The 21217-nt window shown below is 32.8% G+C and overlaps 1 long non-coding RNA gene across 1 annotated transcript in view; it reads right to left on the minus strand.

The window, feature by feature from the left end:
* Positions 1–17827, minus strand: part of LOC144581867 (uncharacterized) — a 53894-nt gene extending 36067 nt beyond the window's left edge. Inside the window, exons 1-2 of the long non-coding RNA XR_013533284.1 lie at positions 17674–17827; positions 16808–16960 (exon numbers count right to left, since the gene is read on the minus strand). This is a non-coding gene — a long non-coding RNA (uncharacterized LOC144581867). The remainder of the gene's footprint in view (positions 1–16807; positions 16961–17673) is intronic.
* Positions 17828–21217: the final 3390 nt, after the last annotated feature.

Genomic DNA, 21217 nt, shown 5'->3' on the forward strand with positions numbered 1-21217 from the left:
AGAAAAATGAAATTACAAAGCCATATGTTAGACGTTCGCTTGTTCATTGAACACGTGTGTTATTAATTTGCTAAACATATTATAATTTTCAAATGCTGGAAAGATATCTCTTCAAATCTTTTGTGCTATTTACAATATAATGATTAAAGTTAAGACAGTTTTGAGTTTAATCTGTGCTATTAACATATTCTTCAGTCCTCATTTGTAGCATTTTCCAGTTTCAGGCTGCTAAACTAGTATTAGTGACAACCAGGCTGTGAAAGTCTTTCAGAGTCCAAAAATGCACGCTCTCCAATGCTGGAGAGCATGTGGCCATGGAAGAAAAGGTACAAAAGAGAACAAATCAAGATACATAGTCTCCTTCTTGGCAAGAAAGTCTCTGCTCTTCCATGAGATCTGCAGTGTGCTGTTGAGTAGTGGCCATGATATATTTACTCCTTCCATTTCTAAATGAAATTTCACTATGCTAACTTTCACTATGCTAACATGCAATTGTGTATGTGATACACTGCAAGGAGATAATCTGAAGAAGTTCACACATGACCCAAAGATTCTGAACTTTAAGGTAGATACAACAAATGAAGTAGGATCTGTATTGTTTCATATAGAAAGTAAGAGAGTTTATATTCTTTAAAAAGATGAGATGAGTGTGCAGGACTACTTGGAAAGGGAATGGATTGGATTATGGAAGAAGCTTTTAGTTGAAACTCAGGAAACACATTGAACTTTTCTTCCGTAATTAAGAACTTAATTATTATAGGTCATATGTTCACCCAAAAAATATTTATATATATGTGTGTACACACATATATACACACATATATACACACATATACACACATATATATACACACATATATACACACATATATACACATATATACACACATATACACACATATATATACATATATACACACACCTATATACACACATACATATATGTATGTGTATATATATATCATATATATCATATAAACATATGTGGGTGTGCCTGTCTCTGTGTGTGCACACATTGTATTTCCTTGCTTCTCTTGCAACCACTTGTGGACATGTGCACAACGGAACTGAATTCTGTCTAATGGGATGGGAGGTAACTTCTGAGGGATGTACTATCTCTAATGTGTTCTCAAAGTAGAGGATGAGTTTTTCTCCTCCCTCTGTTGAGGATATTTACAAGGAGGAAAGCCATCACGAATCACTCGGATAGGAACAATATCCTTGTGATAAGGCTTGGTAAAAGCTATAAACCACTGAGAAGAAGCAGTAATGAAAGAAGGCTACCTCCACAAAAAGTATCCGAACAGCCCTGCAGCCTCACATAAGGAGCAATGACAGTGAATGCCTCAGGCCCACTGGTCATTAAATCCTGTCTTCAACTTACTATCCAAGCACAGGTTTTGTGCTACACTGCTACCACCCAGAGCAATCCAGCAATGCTTTTCAGAGGGATATGCAGGAGAACCAAGAGAAACATTTTTAAAAGTTTTTCTTCAATCTACTCTGTTATATCTTATTCCAGAATTTCTCTTCTTTGGGCTGTGGCAATTCAATTTCTACACAGACATTAATTTTAAAAGTTCCTTAATCTCCTCAGAGATTTGTCAAGTTTTTGGATGCTGCCTGAGTTCCTTCAGTATTGATTTTGAGGGAAGGAGCCAACAATCTGTGGCAGTTTTGACGTATCTTCACAGAAACTAAACTATAGAGGTCCGTAAGTATTCTCTCTATTAAAAAAAAAAAAAAAAAAGAAGGGCACTTTCGCAAGAAGTTGAACAAAACAAAGAACCTGCCATTCAACTTGAACCTGAACACTTCAACTTCACTTACTTCGATTACTAGCTCTTGAGAGATATTTTAAAGAACCTACCTTTTAGAGTTGTCTAATTATCAGTAGTCAACTAAACCTAATTGCTGAGTCTATTAAGACCAGAAATTAGCATAAATCTACATGAAAATTGCAGCTTTAGATGACATAGCACTGTAATAGAAAACCCGCAAAAAATTAAGGAAGTTCAATAAAGGCTCACTCATAGAGTTTTGTCTGACTTTTATTAGGGTTCGTTGAAAAACTAGTAGTGCTATAAGTGCTCTCACTTTCCTGGTTAGTACTATGCAGTTTATAAAAGACTAGACCCCCTTCAAACTGACCTCAAATATTAATGATTGCTTGGACTTATTTAGACTCCATGAAGGTGAGAAGAATTGATTTTGTTCCTTCACTTCTTATGTAATATAAATCAAAGTTTTAAGTCTAATATTCAAATGCAATTTTAAATTAGCTCTTAATTATATAAGGTTGTCCAAATTTCATATCATCCTTTATTTTTCATTTCATAAATCCAAAAAAGTAATGTATTACCTTCAATTTACTATTGTGTCATATAGGTTCAGAAAGCAAATCTCCCTTCTAAATTAATAATGCTCTAAAATTAGATGTTTTTTAACTATTTCTGATTCTTTTTGATTCACTGTATTTGCTCTATAATATTTATTTATTTATATAAAATTTATATAAATTATTATATAAAATAAATAATTCTTCTAATACATGGGAAAGCTGGTAAAGATTTTCTACCATGAGTCTGACAGAAACAAGACTCAATCACTCTATGAATAATTTTTAAATTTTGTAATATTTCTGCTCAATTGAGATCAGCAGGTTTTTAAATATTACTGGGTCAGGATATTTTATTAGAAGTCCATGCACTCAAGTGCATGCTTAAAGCAATTTATTATTATCCTTTCCATTTGAAAATGTTTTACTGACTTAGAGTTAACTTACTGTACAGAGCATGATTTGGTAGGGTCTGAGCCTTTTGCTCGTGGTTTAGTTAACAATACAGATTTACTCATATTTCTTTTTGGTTTTACATTCATGCTCAATTTCACTGAAATGCATAATTAATTATTCAGCTGCTTGAATTACAGAGGATAAATACTACAATATCAGTTTGTATTCATAATCACTCTAGTAGTAAAATATATAAGAAAAAAGAGTGTAAATGAATAGAATTGAATAATAAATGAGTGTTTTTGATACATTTAAAACACTGAAAATAGTTTTATTTAAAAATGCAAAAAATAATGATGAGGAAGTAAACAGTTCAACTTTTTTAATCTGCAACTTTTAAACCATTGTTATTTATTTATTTTTCTGTGCTTAACATCAATAGCGAATCTTTTAACAGTTATCAAACCTGGCATATGTAGGATTAAGTTTTAAGAGAAATTCTAAAATCGTCAACATGACTTATTCTAAAACTACGATTGTTTTGATGAAGGTATCTAAATGACAGGGTAATAGAAAAGCAATTAGTTTAATTCCACTGAATTCTGTTACTTTCCTACACAATGACTGGGCTTACTCTTTCATCAGCCACACAGTTATGAAGTTCAATTATGTGTAAGAAGATGGTAAAGTGTTGAGGATTCAAAGATGCGTTAGAAATAATCAATGCCCCTGAGATTTATCCAATATGTCCCTTAATTCCAGTTGAAAGAACACTTAGCACATCAGCCTTCAATCTCAAACACTCTTAAAAACTTTTGGTGCATTTGATATTCTTTGAATGATTTTCTGTTTTATCTCATGTTCAATTCATTTCCTACAAATTTCCCAATTTCTGCAAACTTGTGTTTCGCTTTTATAAGTTTTATATTATTGCCTTCAATTTTCACATCAGTGTTACTTTCTATCTCTCCCTGTCAAAGAACCTAAGAGCTTTCTCTATTTTTTTAATGTTTCAAATACGCATTTTTTTTTTTTTTTTACTTTCAGAAAAAGGTAAAACTAATAGATAAGTTCCCGGCCAAAATTTGTTTTAATTTGTTGGCCACTAATAAGCTAATAGGTAAGCGTAAGTTCATAAGATTTCTTCTTAGGACACTTGACCATGTAGAGAGGAATGTACCACCTTTAAGTATATATAAAATCTGAAGTTCTGAAGGCAGTGATTATTCTTTTGAATGTTACTAATTAATTACACCTTTAAGACAGATACATCAGTTTCCCCTCAAACTGCAATATTCCATTATTTGTGTTATTTTCACTGCTTAAAAAAATAAACTTCACTGAATGCCTTTAATTTAACTTAGTTTATATATGTAAAATCCTAATTTGATTAACTTCCAAAATTATTTTTGCTCATATGCCCATTTTAACAAATGAAGAAACTAACACAGAGACATGTTTATTTATCTAGAAAAAGGCTGAATGGAGGTTCAAAACACGTTTGGTGGTAGGGTGGTTCAATAGGCACTACTATCAATTACAGTGCCTTCTAAGCAAAGAGTTGTGATAACTGATTTGGCACAAAGCACAACTAGAAATTTTTCTAAAATGGTGTTTCATTAACCCTAGTAATTAAGGTAAATTCATTAATAAATAAAAAAAGTCTCAAAAATATACTATTTAAAAGTCAACAATATGTACTACCTCATATGCTGTAGTGTAATTGTTCAATATCTAAATGTTAGAGTTAGGCTGCCTGAGTTACAACATTACTGGTGCTTTTAATGAACAATGTGATGTCTATTGAATTTGCTTTTCCAAAACTCAATATTTTTCTATTTTATAATATTTAATATTATATCTATAAGTTTACTTTCAAAATCAAATGAAAAACTTGTAACATAGAGCGTATTACATAGCAAATGCTCCATTAATATTAGCTGTTGTTTTTCTTTAGATGAACTATTTTGCAAGAGTAATTATAGTCCTTCTTTTTCCCAGTTTTCTGAAACATTCACATTTCATTAAAAATTCTATCATTGTGTATAAATGCACATGCAAAATACATTTATAACATTTTCCTTCAATGAATACATAATTTATAGAAGTCAGTTCAAAAAAATCTAATAAATGCCTACCTTAAACTCAAGCTCTTAGGACAAAATATAAATACTATACCATTTCCTACCCTCAAAGTAGTAATAGACCAGTTTGAGAGTCAAAAACAACAGTGAATCCTTAAACACTTTGCTAATAAAGGGATAAGTGCAGATGGAAATGAAGCAAAGCAAAGAAATGTTATTGAAGATTGGATGTGAATGTGGGAGTTCATTTTTGTATGTCTGCATGTGCATGCATACGTGTGTGTGTTAAGTGAGGAATCTAAGATCTCAGATAAGAAATAGTACACAGAAATATAGGGGAATGAATGACAGAATATGCTTAAGGAAACCACAAGCATAAAGGAGGCTTGGATACAGTAACTAGGAAGTCCTAATAATCTTGGTCCTAAGCACCCATCTCAGAGCTCAGCTTTTCTGAGTGGATTGATTCTTCTCAGACATACATGTTTGTTCATTGAGGTGTGCAAAAACTGTAGTAGAAAATACAGGCTTATATATCTCAAAGTTAAGAAGAAAAGATCATCTACTTCTTTATCTGTTTCTTGGTCATGTATGCAAAATCCAACTATTTTCTGTGATTGCCTAAACTTGGGTTCCCTTCATATTCTTGAATCAATCCATATGGAACATGGGATGCAATGCTTACATTTTCCAAGCTTGAACTATAACCTAACAGATAGTTCTTCAGTATTGCTCTTATATGTGTACTGAGAGAGGTAAAATGACTGGCTCCCCAACGACAACTAATGGTGTTGTGAGAAATTTAAACAAATATTTGATTGTTTAAGAAACAAACCAACCAGCAAATTGGAACAAAACAAAATTCAGGATTGCTGAAGTCAGGGAGTCATGGCTCTAGTATATGCTTTATGGTTGAATTTCATGTTGACTAAGCTGAAAGCTATTATAAATTTTCAAGTAATAGATACCAGGGGCATAAGCTCAGTCACAGATAGTCGAGATGAAGAGAAGGTTCATATCACTGATATTTAGTTTTCAGATTAGTCAATGGATAAATAAATTTGATATGGGGGGTCTTGTTCCAAAATGGTGGCATAGAAGCAAGCTGCCTTCACTTCTAACAACAGAAAACCAAAATAAATATACAGTGCTCAGATTATCACCAGCAATATGCCAAAACTCAAATATGAACATGAGACAGTTGTTGGGACCACAGAAAAGTGAAAAATCTCTGAGCAGATGGTAAGAAAATCAATCTTCCACATCCATAATGTCCCACCCCTCATTCTGCATAGTACCCAGCATGTAGAAAAATTTCCCCTGTCTTACAGCTACTACACTGGAAACAGTGGCTTTAGCCCTTGTTATTTGTCTAGTCAGTGCTTCGACTTCTTCCTGGTTTAGGCTTGGGAAAGTGCAAGTGTCCAGGAATTTATCTATTTCTTCCAGGCTTACCAGTTTATGTGCATAGAGTTGTTTGTCATAATCTCTGGTGGTGGTTTGTATTTCTGTGGAATCTGTGGTGATATCCCCTTTATCGTTTTTTATTGCATCTATTTGATTATTTTCTCTTTTCCTTTTTATTAATCTGGCTACTGGTCTTCTATTTTGTGGATCTTTTCAAAAAACCAACTCCTGGATTTATTGATTTTTTGAATGATTTTTTTTGTGTATCTATAGACAAATGGGATCTAATTAAACTCCAGAGCTTCTGCCCAGAAAAAGAAACAATCATTAGAGTGAACTGGCAACCAACGGAACGGGAAAAAAATTTTTGCAATCTACCCATCTGACAAAGGACTTATATCCATAATTGACAAAGGACTTATATCCAGAAACTATAAAGAACTAAAATAGATTTACAAGGAAAAAACAAACAAACCCATTCAAAAGTCAGAAAAGAATATGAACAGACACTTTTCAAAAGAAGACATATATGAAGCTAGCAAGCATATGAAAAAATGCTCATCATCACTGGTCATTAGAGAAATGCAAATCAAAACTACATTGAGATACCATCTCACGCCAGTTAGGATGGCAATCATTAAAACATCTGGAGACAACAGAAGCTGGAGAGGATGTGGAGACATAGGAACACTTTTACATTGTTGGTTGGACTGTAAATTACTTCAACCATTATGGAAGAGAGTATGGCAATTTCTCAAGGACCTAGAAATAGAAATTCCATTTTACCCAGCAATCCCATCACTGGGTATATATCCAAAGAATTATAAATTGTTCTATTATAAAGACATATGCACATGTATGTTCACTGCAGCACTGTTTACAATGACACAAGTACAGAAAATCAAATACCGCACGCTCTCACTCATAGGCAGGTATTGAACAATTAGAAAACATGGACACAGGGAGGGGAGCATCACACACTGAGTTCTGCAGTGGAGGGGGACTAGGAGGAGGACAGTGGGGAGTAGGGAGTTGGGGAGGGATAACATGGGGAGTAATGTCAGATACAGGTGATGGGGATGGAGGCAGCAAACCACATTGCTATGTATGTACCTATGTAACAATCCTGTATGTTCTTCACATGTACCTCAGAACCTAAAGTGCAATAAAATGTATATATATGAAATTAAACACATAATTATGTTTTATGTGAATAGATACAAAGCAGCTATGTGTTAGATTTACTTAACTAATTAATGAAGAAATAATCAGAGAGATAAACCTAATTCAAAAACATTAAGAGTCTAAGTATTCATAGCATACAAAAGACACAATGTAGAGGATAATCAAAAATAGCTAAAACATCTTGATTTTGGGGTGGCTAACATATATAGAGATAGTGAGTTTACCAGAATATGTACAAAGGAATCTTACAAGATGGACAATAAAGGTTTTAGTAGAAACATTTATTTATCCATCTGAATGTATTTTGTCTAAATGCTCCAGTTTGCCATCATAAAGTGCTGTGTTGGAATATTGCAGAGAAAGAGAAAACCAGGGGAATCTATTTTATAAAATCTTTTAAAAATCTTTATAAAATCACTTTTATTTGAGGTATGCATTAATACTCATATAACATGGAAAATGCTATTTAAAGAATAGAAAACAAAATGTTTAAGAATTTTAAAAAAAGAAAATTACTTTAAAAAACAAAATTTAAGAATGACTGGTTTTCAACAAAGATTGAAGCAAGAGCAAGAGGGAGGAAAGTTTATTCAAAGAAATAACAGAAAAAGTTTGAAAATGTGATTAAGATAAAAAATATTCAGGTAGAGGAAAAAAGGAGAAAAAATATACAGGTAGAGAACACCAAAAAGATTAAACCCAAATATGACTATCCCAATGCATGTAATAATCAAACTCTCAAAAATCAAGGACAAAAAGTAGCAAGAGAGAAGAAGCACAAAACATATGAAGAAGCTTCAATTTATCTGGCAACATACTTCTTAATAAAAACCACATAGGCCAGTAGAGAGTACAGTGATATTTTCAAAGTGCTGAGAAAATAAAAACTTCCATCCAAAAATATTGTATCCAGAAAAGTAATCCTTCATCTATAAGGTATTGAAAAATTCCTTATCAAACTAACAAAAGCTGAGAAAATTTATCCCCACCTGACTCATTTTATAAGTAAAGCTAGAATAATTTTTTTAATTCCACAAACAAACAAACAAACCACAAATCAGTAATGTACCCAAAAATGAAGATATAAACCCACTGGTAAAATGAAATACATGGACAAATCTAGAATACCTAAATACTGTAATTGTGGATTACAATTGATGGATCACTGTACTATGAAGCCTAAAATACAAATCTATCAAAAACAATAATAGCTCCAGCAACCTGTTAGAGGATAGGTCATAGAAAACTATGCAAAATGAGATAACTAGAAGTCAAAACGTGAGGGGAGTGTAATTAAAGTTTAGAATTGTTTTCCTATTTGTTTGCTTCTATTCTTTTCTTTGTGATATAAGTTGTCATCTCTTTAAAATAACTTGTTATATCATAAGATATTTTTGTAAGCCTCATGGTAACAATGTACAATCCAAGAACAGAGTCTCTATTTTTAAAAATAATTTGTTATATCATAAGATATTTTTGTAAGCCTCATTTTAATAAACAATGCACACACTTAAAGTCTGTTTTTTATCAAGCAATGCAAGAAAACATACTACTAGAGAAAATCACTTAACAAATAGAAAAAAAAAAAGGAAGAACAGGAAGATAGAAGGAAGAAAGGAGTTACAAAACAACCAGAAAGCAAGCAACAAAATGGTAGAGGTAAGACCTTACTTAACAGTATTAACACTAAATAGAAATATACTCAGTGTTCCAATGAAAGGCATGGAGTTACTGCATGGATAATAAAATAAGATTCAACTCCTTGCTGCCTAAATAGAGACACCCATAGATGAAAGTGAAGAGGTGGAAAACAGATATTCCCTGCAATAGGAATTAAAAAAAAAAAAAGAGTAAATATACTTGTATTAGAATAAATAGACTACAATTCAAACCCCATAAAAGATTCAAGAAGGTAATTATATAATGATAAAGGGGTCAATTTAGCAAGAAGATATACAAATTACATATCTTTATGCACCCAACACTGAAGCTTCCAAATACATAGAGTAAACATAAATAGATCTAAAGGAAGATAGAGACTGCAGTTTAATAATAGTAAAGGACTTTAACACCATTCTTACAGCAATGGACAGATCATTTAGTCAGTGAATCAGTAAAGAACACTGGAGTGCAACTACACTCTAGACCAAATAGGCCTAACTGGCATTCAGAGATTATTATGTCACTTAATTGCTACAGAATACACATTCTATTCATCAGCACATGAAACATTCTCTAGAATAGACCATATCTTGGGCTACAAAGCAAGTCTAAATAAATTCAAAAAGTAGAAAACATATCAAAAGAATCTCCTTTGACCACAATGGACTAAAAATAGAAACCAATAACAAGAGGAAGATCAGAAATTTTATGAACACATGGTAAATAAAGAACATGCTCCTGAAGAAGCAATAGGTTAATAAAAAGATGAATTTAATTTTTTTTAAATTCTTGAAGCAAATAAATATGAAAATACAACTTACCAAAATCTGTGACATACAGGAAAACTAGTATTAAGAAGAAAGTTTAAAGCAATAAATGCCTACATTAAAAAAGTAGAAAAACTTTATACAAACAGCCTAATGAAACATCTCAAGGAACTAGAAAAGCAAGAACACATCAAACCCACGATTTGTATATGAAAATTAATAATACAGATCAGAGCAGAAACAAACGAAATTCAGACAAAGTAAAGCAGAAGTCTAACAAAACAAAAAGTTGCTTTTCTAAAAGATAAAATTGACAAACTTTTAACCACACTAACTAAAAAAAGAATATCCAAATAAATAAAATCAGAAATAAAAAAAGGAGATACAAGTTAGACCACAGAAATGAAAATAATTATTAGAGACTATTATAAATATCTATATGTCAACAAATTAGAAAACCTGAAATAAAACTTATAACCTACTAAGACTGAACGATGAAGAAATAGCAAAACTCAATAAACCAATAATGAGTAACAAGATTGAAAGAGTAATGAAAAGCCTCTCAGCAAATAAAAGTCTGGAACTTGAAGCCTTCACTGCTGAATTCCACTGAACATTTAAAGTGGAATTAATACCAATTCTACTCGAATTCTACTAAAACATTGATAAAGAAGGACAACATTCAAATGTATTCTGTGAGGTTAGCATTATCCTGATATCAAACCTAAATGAGGAAACAAGAAGGAAGAAAAGTACAGGTCAGTATCACTAATGAACATAAATAGAAAATATCGCAATAAAACACTAGCTAATTGAATTCAACAAAACAAGATCATTCACATGATCAAGTGGGATTATCTCACTAATACAAGGAGGGTTCAGTATGTGCTCATCAATAAAAATATACATTACAGTTACAGAACCAAGTAAAATGCTATTGTAATAATCTAAATTGATGCAGAAAAAAGCATTCAATAAAATATAACATTTCTTTATAATAAAAATGCTTGTCAAGCTAGGTATGGAAAAACACAGTCCAACATAATTAATGTCGTATATGAAAAAACCGCAGCTAACATTGTAATTCATGAGGAAAATTGAAGACCTTTTGTCTAGGATCATGAACAAGAAAAGAATGTCTGCTTTCATCACATTATTCAACATAGTACTAGAAGTCCTGGTCAGAGCAACTGGGCAAGAAAAATAAATAAAGGACATCCAAATTGAGAAAAAAATTAAAGGTCATAAAAATTGGAAGAAAAAAAGTCAATTAATTTACCATTGCTAACAAATGACATAATTATTCTTTGAAAAATTTAGACTCTACCAAAAAACTCTTAGAAAAGAGTTCATATTGAATGAATTCAATTATGTTGCAAGATACAAAATTAACAACCAATCAGTAGCATTTATACATACCAACAGTGAATAATCTCAAAAATAAATCAGAAAATAATCCCATTTAAAATTGGTACAAATAATGTAAAATACCTAATAATCAATTTAACCAAGGAACTGAAAAGTCTATACAAAGAAACTATAAAACACTGATAAATGCTATTGAAAAGTATACAAATGAATGGAAAGATATTCTGTGCTCATGGATTTATAAGAACTAATTTTGTTAAAAATAATGACATTATAAAAACCAATTAATATATTAAATGCAACTCCTATTAGAATACCAAGGACATTCTGCAAAGAAATAGAAAAATATCTTAAAATTTATCTTGAAACATAAAGACCTTGAATGGCCTGAGCAAAAAGAACAAGGCTGGAAGCATCACACTAACTGACTTCAACATTTATGACAAAGCTTTAGTAACCAAGTGAGCATGAAACTGGCATAAAACAGTCTCATAAACTAATGGAACGGAATAGGGAACCCAGATATAAATCCAAGCATTTACAGCCAACTCATCTTCAACAAAGCTGTCAAGAACATACACTGGGGAAAGGGCAGTCTCTTCAATAAATGGTAATGGGAAAACTGGATATCCATATGCAGAAGAATGAATTAGACTCCCTATCTCTCAACATACACAAAAATCAAATCAAAATAGAGGAAGGATTTAAATATAAGACCAGTTACTATAAAACTAATAGAAGAAAACATTGGGAAATGTTCCACAGAACTGGTCTGGGTAAATTTTTCTGTGTAAGACCTCAAAAGCACAGGCAACTAAAGCAAAAATAAACAAATAAAATTACATCAAGCTAAAAAACTTCTACACAGCAAACAATCAATAATGTGTAGAGACAATGCACAAAATGGGAGAAAATCTATACAAACCACCACCCTTTGACATGGGATTAATAATCAGAATATATAAGGAACTAGAAGAGAATAATTGAAATATTTCTAACATAAAGAAAAGACAGGGCAAGTTGGTTTACACCTGTAATCCCAGCACTTTGGGAGTACAAGGTAAGTGGATTACTTGAGCCCAGGAGTTTGAAACCAGTCTGTGCAATGTGGCAAAACCCTGTATCTATGAAAAATACAAAAAATAACCAGGTGTGGTGGTGCACACCTACAGTCCCATTTATTTGGGAGGCTGAGTTGGGAGGGTGGGAGTGTTGTTTGAGTATGGGAGGCAGAGGTTGCAATGAGCCAAGATCACACCAATGCACTCCAGCCCGGGTGATGGAGCAAGATCCTGTCTCAGCAATAGCAACACAAAAATAGATATTTGAGGTGATGACATCCTAAGGACACTGATTTGATCTTTATAAATTATTTGAATGTATTCAAAACCGTGAATACCTATTATGTAGCAATTAAAAATATATTTGATGAGAAAGAAGGTATAGTCAAGAATAACTCTCAGACTTCTTGATAAGCCTAATTTGGAGTAAGAAGACGAAGCAGTTGTACCTCTACAACTGTGCTTCCTAGCCTCCAAGCCTTTGCACTTCGTTACAAAATTATTTCTGCTTCATCCTCATGACAACAATAATGAAATAGAGTATTAATTCCTATTGGACAGAAAAAGACACTGAGTCTTAAAAGTTAAAAATAAAAAAAACTTTCTTAAGTTCCCTCAGTAAAGTTGGAGTTAAAATTTTCTTATAAACATCCTTCTCTGGGAAGATAAAAATATATCCAGATTTACATAAAGGGTAAATAGCAGAAGTGTAGTTAAAATATCCTGCACAGAATATTTAGGAAAATTAGATTGAGATAAAAAATGTAAGGTGATATAAATTACATTAATAAATAGTTACAATATTAATGAAATTCCCTTTGATTCTAAAATGGCTCATTTTTAAATACTGGAACTTAAAACATTTATGTATATAGTTCAACATATGTATTTACTTAATACTAACCTGGTAGCATCTGGTACATATACTAGTTAAATCATTCTTAACTGATAGAGATAGTTTTAGATGTTACTTGTGACTCTTATACTCCATATTTTTTACAAGCATCTGAAATCATAGTTATTTCAAAACCTTTAGTGAATAATTTTTTGACAATTTAACCGGCAAAATGTACACATTTCTGATTCTTAACCTTGGAATATCTTCATTTCAAGTTTTACACTTTCTCCCTTCTTTCCACATTTTAGCTGAAAATGCTTTTAATCAGATCCCCAAGTCCTGCCAGATCTATTCGTCCTGGGCCATGTGAGAAGTGCCCAATTCCTGCCAAGTCTCTCAAACCAAATTCAGTTCTTCAACACCATCTACCTAGCCAATGCTTCATTTTTCCATACACTCTTTTCACTTTTAATGTCATACTATTCAATAGGAAAATGAGATAAAAACACCATCTGTGTCCCCTATAAATAAATGCAATTTACTAGATAAAATTGCAGGTTTATTTTAGCAATATCACTTGCTCCTTCACTGGTCAGATGGGGGTAGAGGTTGATGGGGTTTGATAAATCTTGGCATATTCTCTGTCATTTCTTAGTAAAATATTCCAGAAAAGCAAGACATTTCTAAATCAGCTTCATGACGCTTCTGTCTCCTACAATGCTAACCTTAACTCCAAGAAACTGTGGCCTAATTTTCCAATGACTTTTAGGAGATGATGCCATGATTTACAATAAAGTAGTGGTTTTATATTTTTGGTGTTGTTTTTGTTACTTTTGTTTCTGTTTTTATCCTTTATATCTGCATGTTCTAAGAAGAATCACACAGATAAAGAAGCTTCTTAACCATTAGGTAGGCCATTAATTTCTGCCCCTCTAAGCTAGTGATATCAATTCCTTGTCAAAGATAAGAAGAGTTTTCAATACTACTTTTTCTGAATAACTGTTTGTTATTTCTTAACAAACATTTAGAAGTGTTCAGCCCATTATGCCTATATGAAGCTTAATGAGCCACTCTAATGTGTTATTACCTTACTGAGACACAGCAAAATCACAAGGCTATGAGCTTTGCAACTCTAAATTTGTTTCCAGTCTTTCACCTGGAGCTACTGGTCAAAGGCAATTCAATAAGGTCTCTGAATTGCTGTTTGCTCATATCTAAAATAAGTATATGTATTTTACACGTATATACATTTTTACGTATATATGCCCAAAGGCTCGTAAAAATATTCTGAAAATATGTGAATGATTATATGAAAAAAGACATAACATGGTTTACTTTTGTTAAATTAGTATAAAAAATTAGAGTACAATGTTTCTGATAATTTATTTATTTAACATTTTGAACTGAAATTTGTCCAAAGAGAGAAGTACTCTGAGAAACTGTATCTGTCTTAGGCACTTTCAATATCTAAGAACCAATTTTTGATTTTTTTTTTTTGAGAGAGTGTCTCAGTCTGTCGTCCAAGCTGGAGTGCAGTGGGGTGATCTCATCTCACTGTAACTTCTACCTCCCAGGTACAAGGGATTCTTGTGTCTCAGCCTCCTGAGTAGCCAGGATTACAGACATGTGCAAACACAACCAGCTAATTTATGTATTTTTAGTAGTGGCTGTTTTTTGTCATGTTGCCCAGGCTGGTCCCAAACTCCTGATCTCAAGTGATTTGATCACCTTGGCCTCCAAAGTGCTAAGATTACAGGCATGAGCCACCACACCCAGCTCAATACTTGATACTATTATATAACACCCAAAGATACAAAGAAAGCATTTATGGTAAAGTGATATTTGAATGTCCTGTATGTATCCACAGAAGCAATCTGAATTACTTCTGTTGAACAATAAATAAAATAGCAGCCAGATATTTGCATAATAGGTAAAATTATTAGACATTATTTTGTAAAAGAGAATTTTCCACAGTAAAAGTTATGTATGATTAGGACATACTTTTTTATATATTGATATACACAATTCATTCAAGTAATGTCAAGTTAGGTAAAAATTAATAATTTTCCATTTAAGAGGCTGGACTGTAAAATAACATAAGGAATATAACTGTTCATCTCTACCCCCTACTGCAGATACACTAGTAAGATAGAACTGATCACTAGAAGAAAAATCATTCATAGGCTAGAAGGATGAAAGACTTTTACCTATTTAACAGAAGGTACTAATTTAAATAAGGCATCGATGGCCAATCTATTGTCTCTTGATCCAGTGAGACATAAGTTATTCATAAAGAGATGGAATCTTGGCAGAACTGCAGAAACAAATTTTATACTATGGGGGGTGATGTAGTCTCTGAAAATGACAAGAGATAGACATCAACCAAGAGAAGACATAGGAGCTTAAGTCGGGTATTAAGTCGGGAAGGCCAGGTTTCTCTTGACCCAGCCTCCTGTCCCGTTCTAAATGTGTCCCAGACTTTTTGTTAAAATAAAGAATAAAGTAAGGCACTATAAATTGAGTAGACTTCCAACTGTCCTATGATTGTGACTAGCAATACCTGAGAGGTGTTTGTGGTGAACAAATTTCTCACTCTAATATGAAGTTAATTTCAGAAAAAAATCAGTGCTAATTCTTCGTTTTCTAGATGTGATATAACTAATAGAATTCAAAGTGCTTAGTAATAAAATAAAATGTGCTTGTATTTATAAGCTGCTAGAGAGAGCAAACTCCTTCTAGATGGATATCGTGGTGAGAATATTTAATGCTATTCCCCTGCCAGCGTCTTGAAGTAGCAGCCATTTCTCTGTGGCCTGCACTGTGGCTTATGAGATGTCAAAACCCTCTGGGTAATCTAGGGAAAAGTTCAGTGAGAATGTGAGAAATAACAGATTTATGATGAATATAAAATATGTGCAGAAAACAGAAGCAAAGAAAGGGAAGAAAGTCTAGACCTCATGTGATGGTAATTTTAAAAAATCATTTGTTCTCTAGATAAATCAAGATTTTTCATTTATTTTATTTTTTGACAGTATGATTTCATTTTGCAGTGAACGCTTTGAGCTGCTGTAAGTTTAAAGACAAGGAAAGTATATGCTTAATTACTAAACTCCTATTTCTTAAGAAAGTTGATTTAATATGTAATTTGCACATAATTTTTACAGATATTATCTATCATAGAAATTCCGATATTATCACGCAAATGTTTAAAGCTGCATCAGTGTCCACTTCAAGAGTTCCTATTATTTTCAGAATATTTTACCTAGAAAAAGTATATTTACATATTCTTTTATGGAACATATATTCTTTCATTTAATAAGAGACAATTTTTTAAGATGTGAAAGTCCTATTGCAGAAAGAGAGTGAGGAGTGCAAATGGTTAATCTGGGGAGTAAGGAGGTAATGTCTATGCAGTAGACAGAATGACAATCCTCCAAAGATGTTCATGTGCTAAACCTAATCTTTGCTAATTTATCTGGCAAAGGGGACTTTTCAGAAACGATCCCTAAGTATCTTGAGATCCTTAGAGTAAATAGGAGAGACAGGAGAATTAGAGTTCAGGAAAAATTTTAAGATGCTGTGCTGCTAGCTTTGAAGTTGAAGCAAGAGGCCCTAAGCAAAGGAATGCCGGCAAACAGTTGCAGACGGTGGGGGCAGGGGAAGGACAATTCAGCTTAAATGACAGAAATTTATTTTCTTACCTTTATGGAGGCTAGAAATCTTCTATCAAGGTGCTGACAAGGTTGGTTTTTCCTGTGACCTCTCTCCTTAGCTTGCAGATTGCCACCTATTCCTTGTGTCCTCACACGGTCTTTTCTCACAGAAAAAGTTGGTGTTGGTGTCTCCCTCTTTATCTATGAGGAGAACAGTCAAAATGGATTAGGCTGTACCCTAAAGGCCTTATCTGAGGTTAATTACCTTTTCAAAGACCTCATCTCTAACTAGAGTTACTACTATCTGAAGTACTAAGGAATAAGACTTTATCATAGAAATTTTCAAGGAGACAGTTCGGTCAATAATGTGGAAGAAGAGAGTTGAGCAGAGAGTGGCCCAGACTGCAATGTGGCTCTGGCAAAGCTTCACTTGAACCAACTGTCCAGAATAAAGAGATTGCCCAAAGGAGGAATCTCAAGTGTGTAGAAACCCCTAGGCTTCATTATCAGCATCATGCTCAGCCAATGGCTATGAGCTTCCCTACAAGCTCAGCGCATGAGCTTCCTACTTTAAAAATAGAGTCAAAAAAAAAAAAAAAAGAAAAGAAAAAGAAAAACTCACACCTACCAGGTACTATGCTTATTACTCAGGTGACTAAATAATCTGTCCACTATACACCTGTGACTTGCAGTTTACTTCTATAGAATCCTGCATAGGTACCCCTAAATCTAACATAGAAGTTAAAAAACGAAGTGAAGGATCCCTGTCAGTAGCAGCCAAGTTCCAATCCCAGACATGTCACTTTATTGTATCTGTCACCAGCTATATTTATCCAGGGGAAAACATGAAGAACTTAAGCATATTTTTCACTGGGACCAATTTAGGAAGATGTATATTTTCTGGCTTTACTTACGTGTTCATTCCTGAATTTAAATGCAGATCCCTGTTTTCTTTTTATTAAGTCCAATGTCAATGATGTTTAACCAATTGGGCTGTTAGTGAGTTACCCGAGATTGGATATGTGGCCCTCCACCTTCATTCTCTTCACTAATACTTGCTGTGGAAATTCTTCTCTGAAAACACAAGAAAAACAAATTAAAATAAAACTGGAAACACCAAATAATGTGTAAGTCTTGTTGAAATTAGCCCTGGGGCTGGACATAATTCAAGTAAGGAGATGAATACATTTGGGACTTAATGCAGTACACGGCAAGTTTGCTATTTGAGAAGTCTAATACATTTGAAAACATCTGGAAATACTGAGAAAAAAAACACAAGGAAGAAGGTAGAGCAATCAGTATCATAAAGAAATCAATATCAGAAAAATGCCCTATACTGTAGTCATGAGAAAGATAACAAATCTCTTATTTAGAAGAATCTCATAAGGATAACATTTACAATTTATGTTAAGGACAGCTTTCTAGATATACTAGTTTACCAAAACTGACACAAAAATAATTGGAAAATCTGATTTGTCTTGTGTGTATTAAAAGCATTTGTTGCATAGTTATGATTATTCTACAAAGAAAACACAGGATGGTGTGACCAATGATAGCTTCCAAATATTTAAAGTATAAATAACATTATTCTGAGTCAAATTCTCCCAGAGAGTATAAAAGCGCTTTCCAACTTTTTATAGAATTCCTATAAACCTTTCAATTGAAACCTGAAAAGAACTTGTATATGAAAGTGGAGAAGAGTCTTTCTCAATAACCTAAATTTGTATCATTTAAAAAATATTAACAAACTGAATAAATCAATATCTATCAATATATTTTAATTAGATAATTTTGATTTTTTTCCAGGAAGGCAAAGATTAAGTGGCATTTGAAAAGTTAGTCATTTAACTTACTACTACTACTAATTTGAAGAGAGTAAACAATAAAATAACTAAACAAGGTTAAAGTAGTGATGAACTTGATTAAAATGAAATATGATGAGGCCATAGGATATGAAGAATGAGAGCAGAGTTTAGGTGGGAGAGGAAAACATTAAGTTTGAAATTTAGGAAAAGTCTCTCAGAAGAGGTACTGTTTCAGCTAAGATTGAATTAGAAAAAGCCTCTGCCACAGAAGGAACTGTTGGAAGAACACTCTGTACAGAGGCCTCAGTTCTTGCAGAGATTCTTTGGCAAGTATTTGAAAGAAAGGAAAAGAACCAGTAGTGAATTTTTATTGCATCTGCTTTTAAACCTATACAAGTCGCCAAAACTTATTTTCTTTCAGGCACACTCCAATTACTACCCTGATTTTCTCCATATTATCATAAATTTTGAACAGAATTGTAGCCTACTCTTCTGTATCTTCTACTTTCATTAACCCCATGAAGTGTGGCTTCCTTTCCTGGAATTTCATAAAATCCAATTTTGTCTGGACTTCTTAAGTACTGGTATTAGTCAGTATTGCATGACTATGTCCTCGCCTATTACCAGCCTATACCAATATCAGCAAAGTAAAGATTCCCATAATCTAATAGATGAGCCCTCCAGGATTATCTCCTCAGAGGTAGACTCATCTTTATGACTTCCTATCAGATAGCTTCATCTCAACAATTCATATGCAACTGAAATTCAGAATATCTATTAGTCAACATCACTCTCGCCAAACTGTTCCTTTGTGGTGCTTTTGATCTTGATACTAGGCACCACTAATCACCCACATTCCTAATCCATAGGTGTAGGCATCAGTACCAATATCTCACTCTCCATAACCACATCATCACTGAATGATGAAGTCCTATCATTTTCATCTCTTATGTATTTATGGAATTACTTTCTCCTTTCTCACTTTGTTTCTGGATACAGACTATCACACCTCTTTCCTGGACAGTAGCCCATCTAACTTTCTCAAATAGATCCTTCTTCCATATTAATTATCCACAATGTTTTCTTTCAAAAAATATCATATATCTCCCACCTTTAGGAGTTACACAGTGGATTCCTATCGTTCCTAAAAGATCCTCCAACTTGTCTAAAAGTGCTGATCTGATCTGACCTGATCTCATTTTTCTCTTCAAACTGAGTTATGCTTCAGACATGATAAACTACTTTTAGGTCCTCAAAGGTGATACATATTTTGCATGGCTAGAACAATTATCCTTACTTTGCCTCCCAATCAACCTTACTCCCATTTTCTTTCTAAATCTCTCTCATTTTTTAAGTGCCAGCTAAAATTTCTCCTCCCGTGGGAGATTCCTTTGTCTGTGATGCACTGTCATCCCACACTATACTTCACTTATAACACTGATCTCATGTCCCCGGACTTTTAAAATTACTTATCTGCTTTTTCTCTTAGAGAGATCTGTGGAGAAAGGGGCCCACTTTGTTATTCACTTATTGTTCTATAAACCAGCATTTAGTACACTGCCTGGCAACAGAGCTGGTGCTCATTGAATAAAGCGATAAATGAGTGAATGAATGTTTCAAAGCTACATTCACACTTGATGCAGTAAGCAAAGCAAAAAAAAAAGTATGTGACAAATGTGCACTGAAGTCCCTTTTTCTTTTCATTTTTTTCTTTTAGAAAATTCTGAAACATTTCCAACAAAGGTAAGTATGGAAAATAATAAAACAGACATCTACTTAGTATACAGATTTAATAAATGTGAATATTTGACCTACTAGGTTAAGATTTTTTAAAAATCATAAATACTACCATGATATGCTTCAAGTCATAGTCTATCCCATTCTCCTAAATTCCTCTCCAGAAACAATATGCTCAAGATGAGGAGTTCCCACTCTGCTCATGCTTTTGTGAGTGTGAATATATATATATATATATATATATATATATATATATATATATATATATATAAATATATATATATATATCTGCAGCTATGAACAACATCCCTTATAAATTGAGTTTGCATGTTTTAAATGGAATCAAATTAAGTGCATGTTTTTTAAAACTTATCTTATCTCATTATATTTTTGAGAATCAGCCATGTTAGCAAAAATGGAGCTAATTTATTCATTTTGTATTCTGTAAGCTTCTCACTATATTAGTCCACTGTATTTTACTATTTCTTTAAGAATATTTTGTAAGTTTAAACAATGATTTAATGAACAGCTTATATGTATTGTCATCAACACAAGGATTTGTGTATTTCAAGATCCTTGAAATACACAAGGATTTCTGTAGTTATATGAGTCAAGAATAGAAACGTCAGTCTACACTTCACAAATCTCTAACACTCCATGAATTACCAAAATATTGGTTTTCAATCATATGTCTTAAATGGTCCTTGTATTAATGTCTATTAATGTCTATGCTTTGTCTATATGCCAGCTTCCATAAAAGTTCCATTTTAAAGTTGAACAAAGATTGCAAATGTATTGACTTGCTTTGTAATTCTGTTGATGAACTTGTTGATTTTAAGAATGTATTATTAAGTATGTAAATATTCAGAACTTTTATATTTTCCTTGGAATTTTTTCCTTTTTAATTAACTAATAA

The sequence above is a fragment of the Callithrix jacchus genome, chromosome 3 (assembly GCF_049354715.1).
Source record: "Callithrix jacchus isolate 240 chromosome 3, calJac240_pri, whole genome shotgun sequence".
NCBI lineage: Eukaryota > Metazoa > Chordata > Mammalia > Primates > Cebidae > Callithrix > Callithrix jacchus.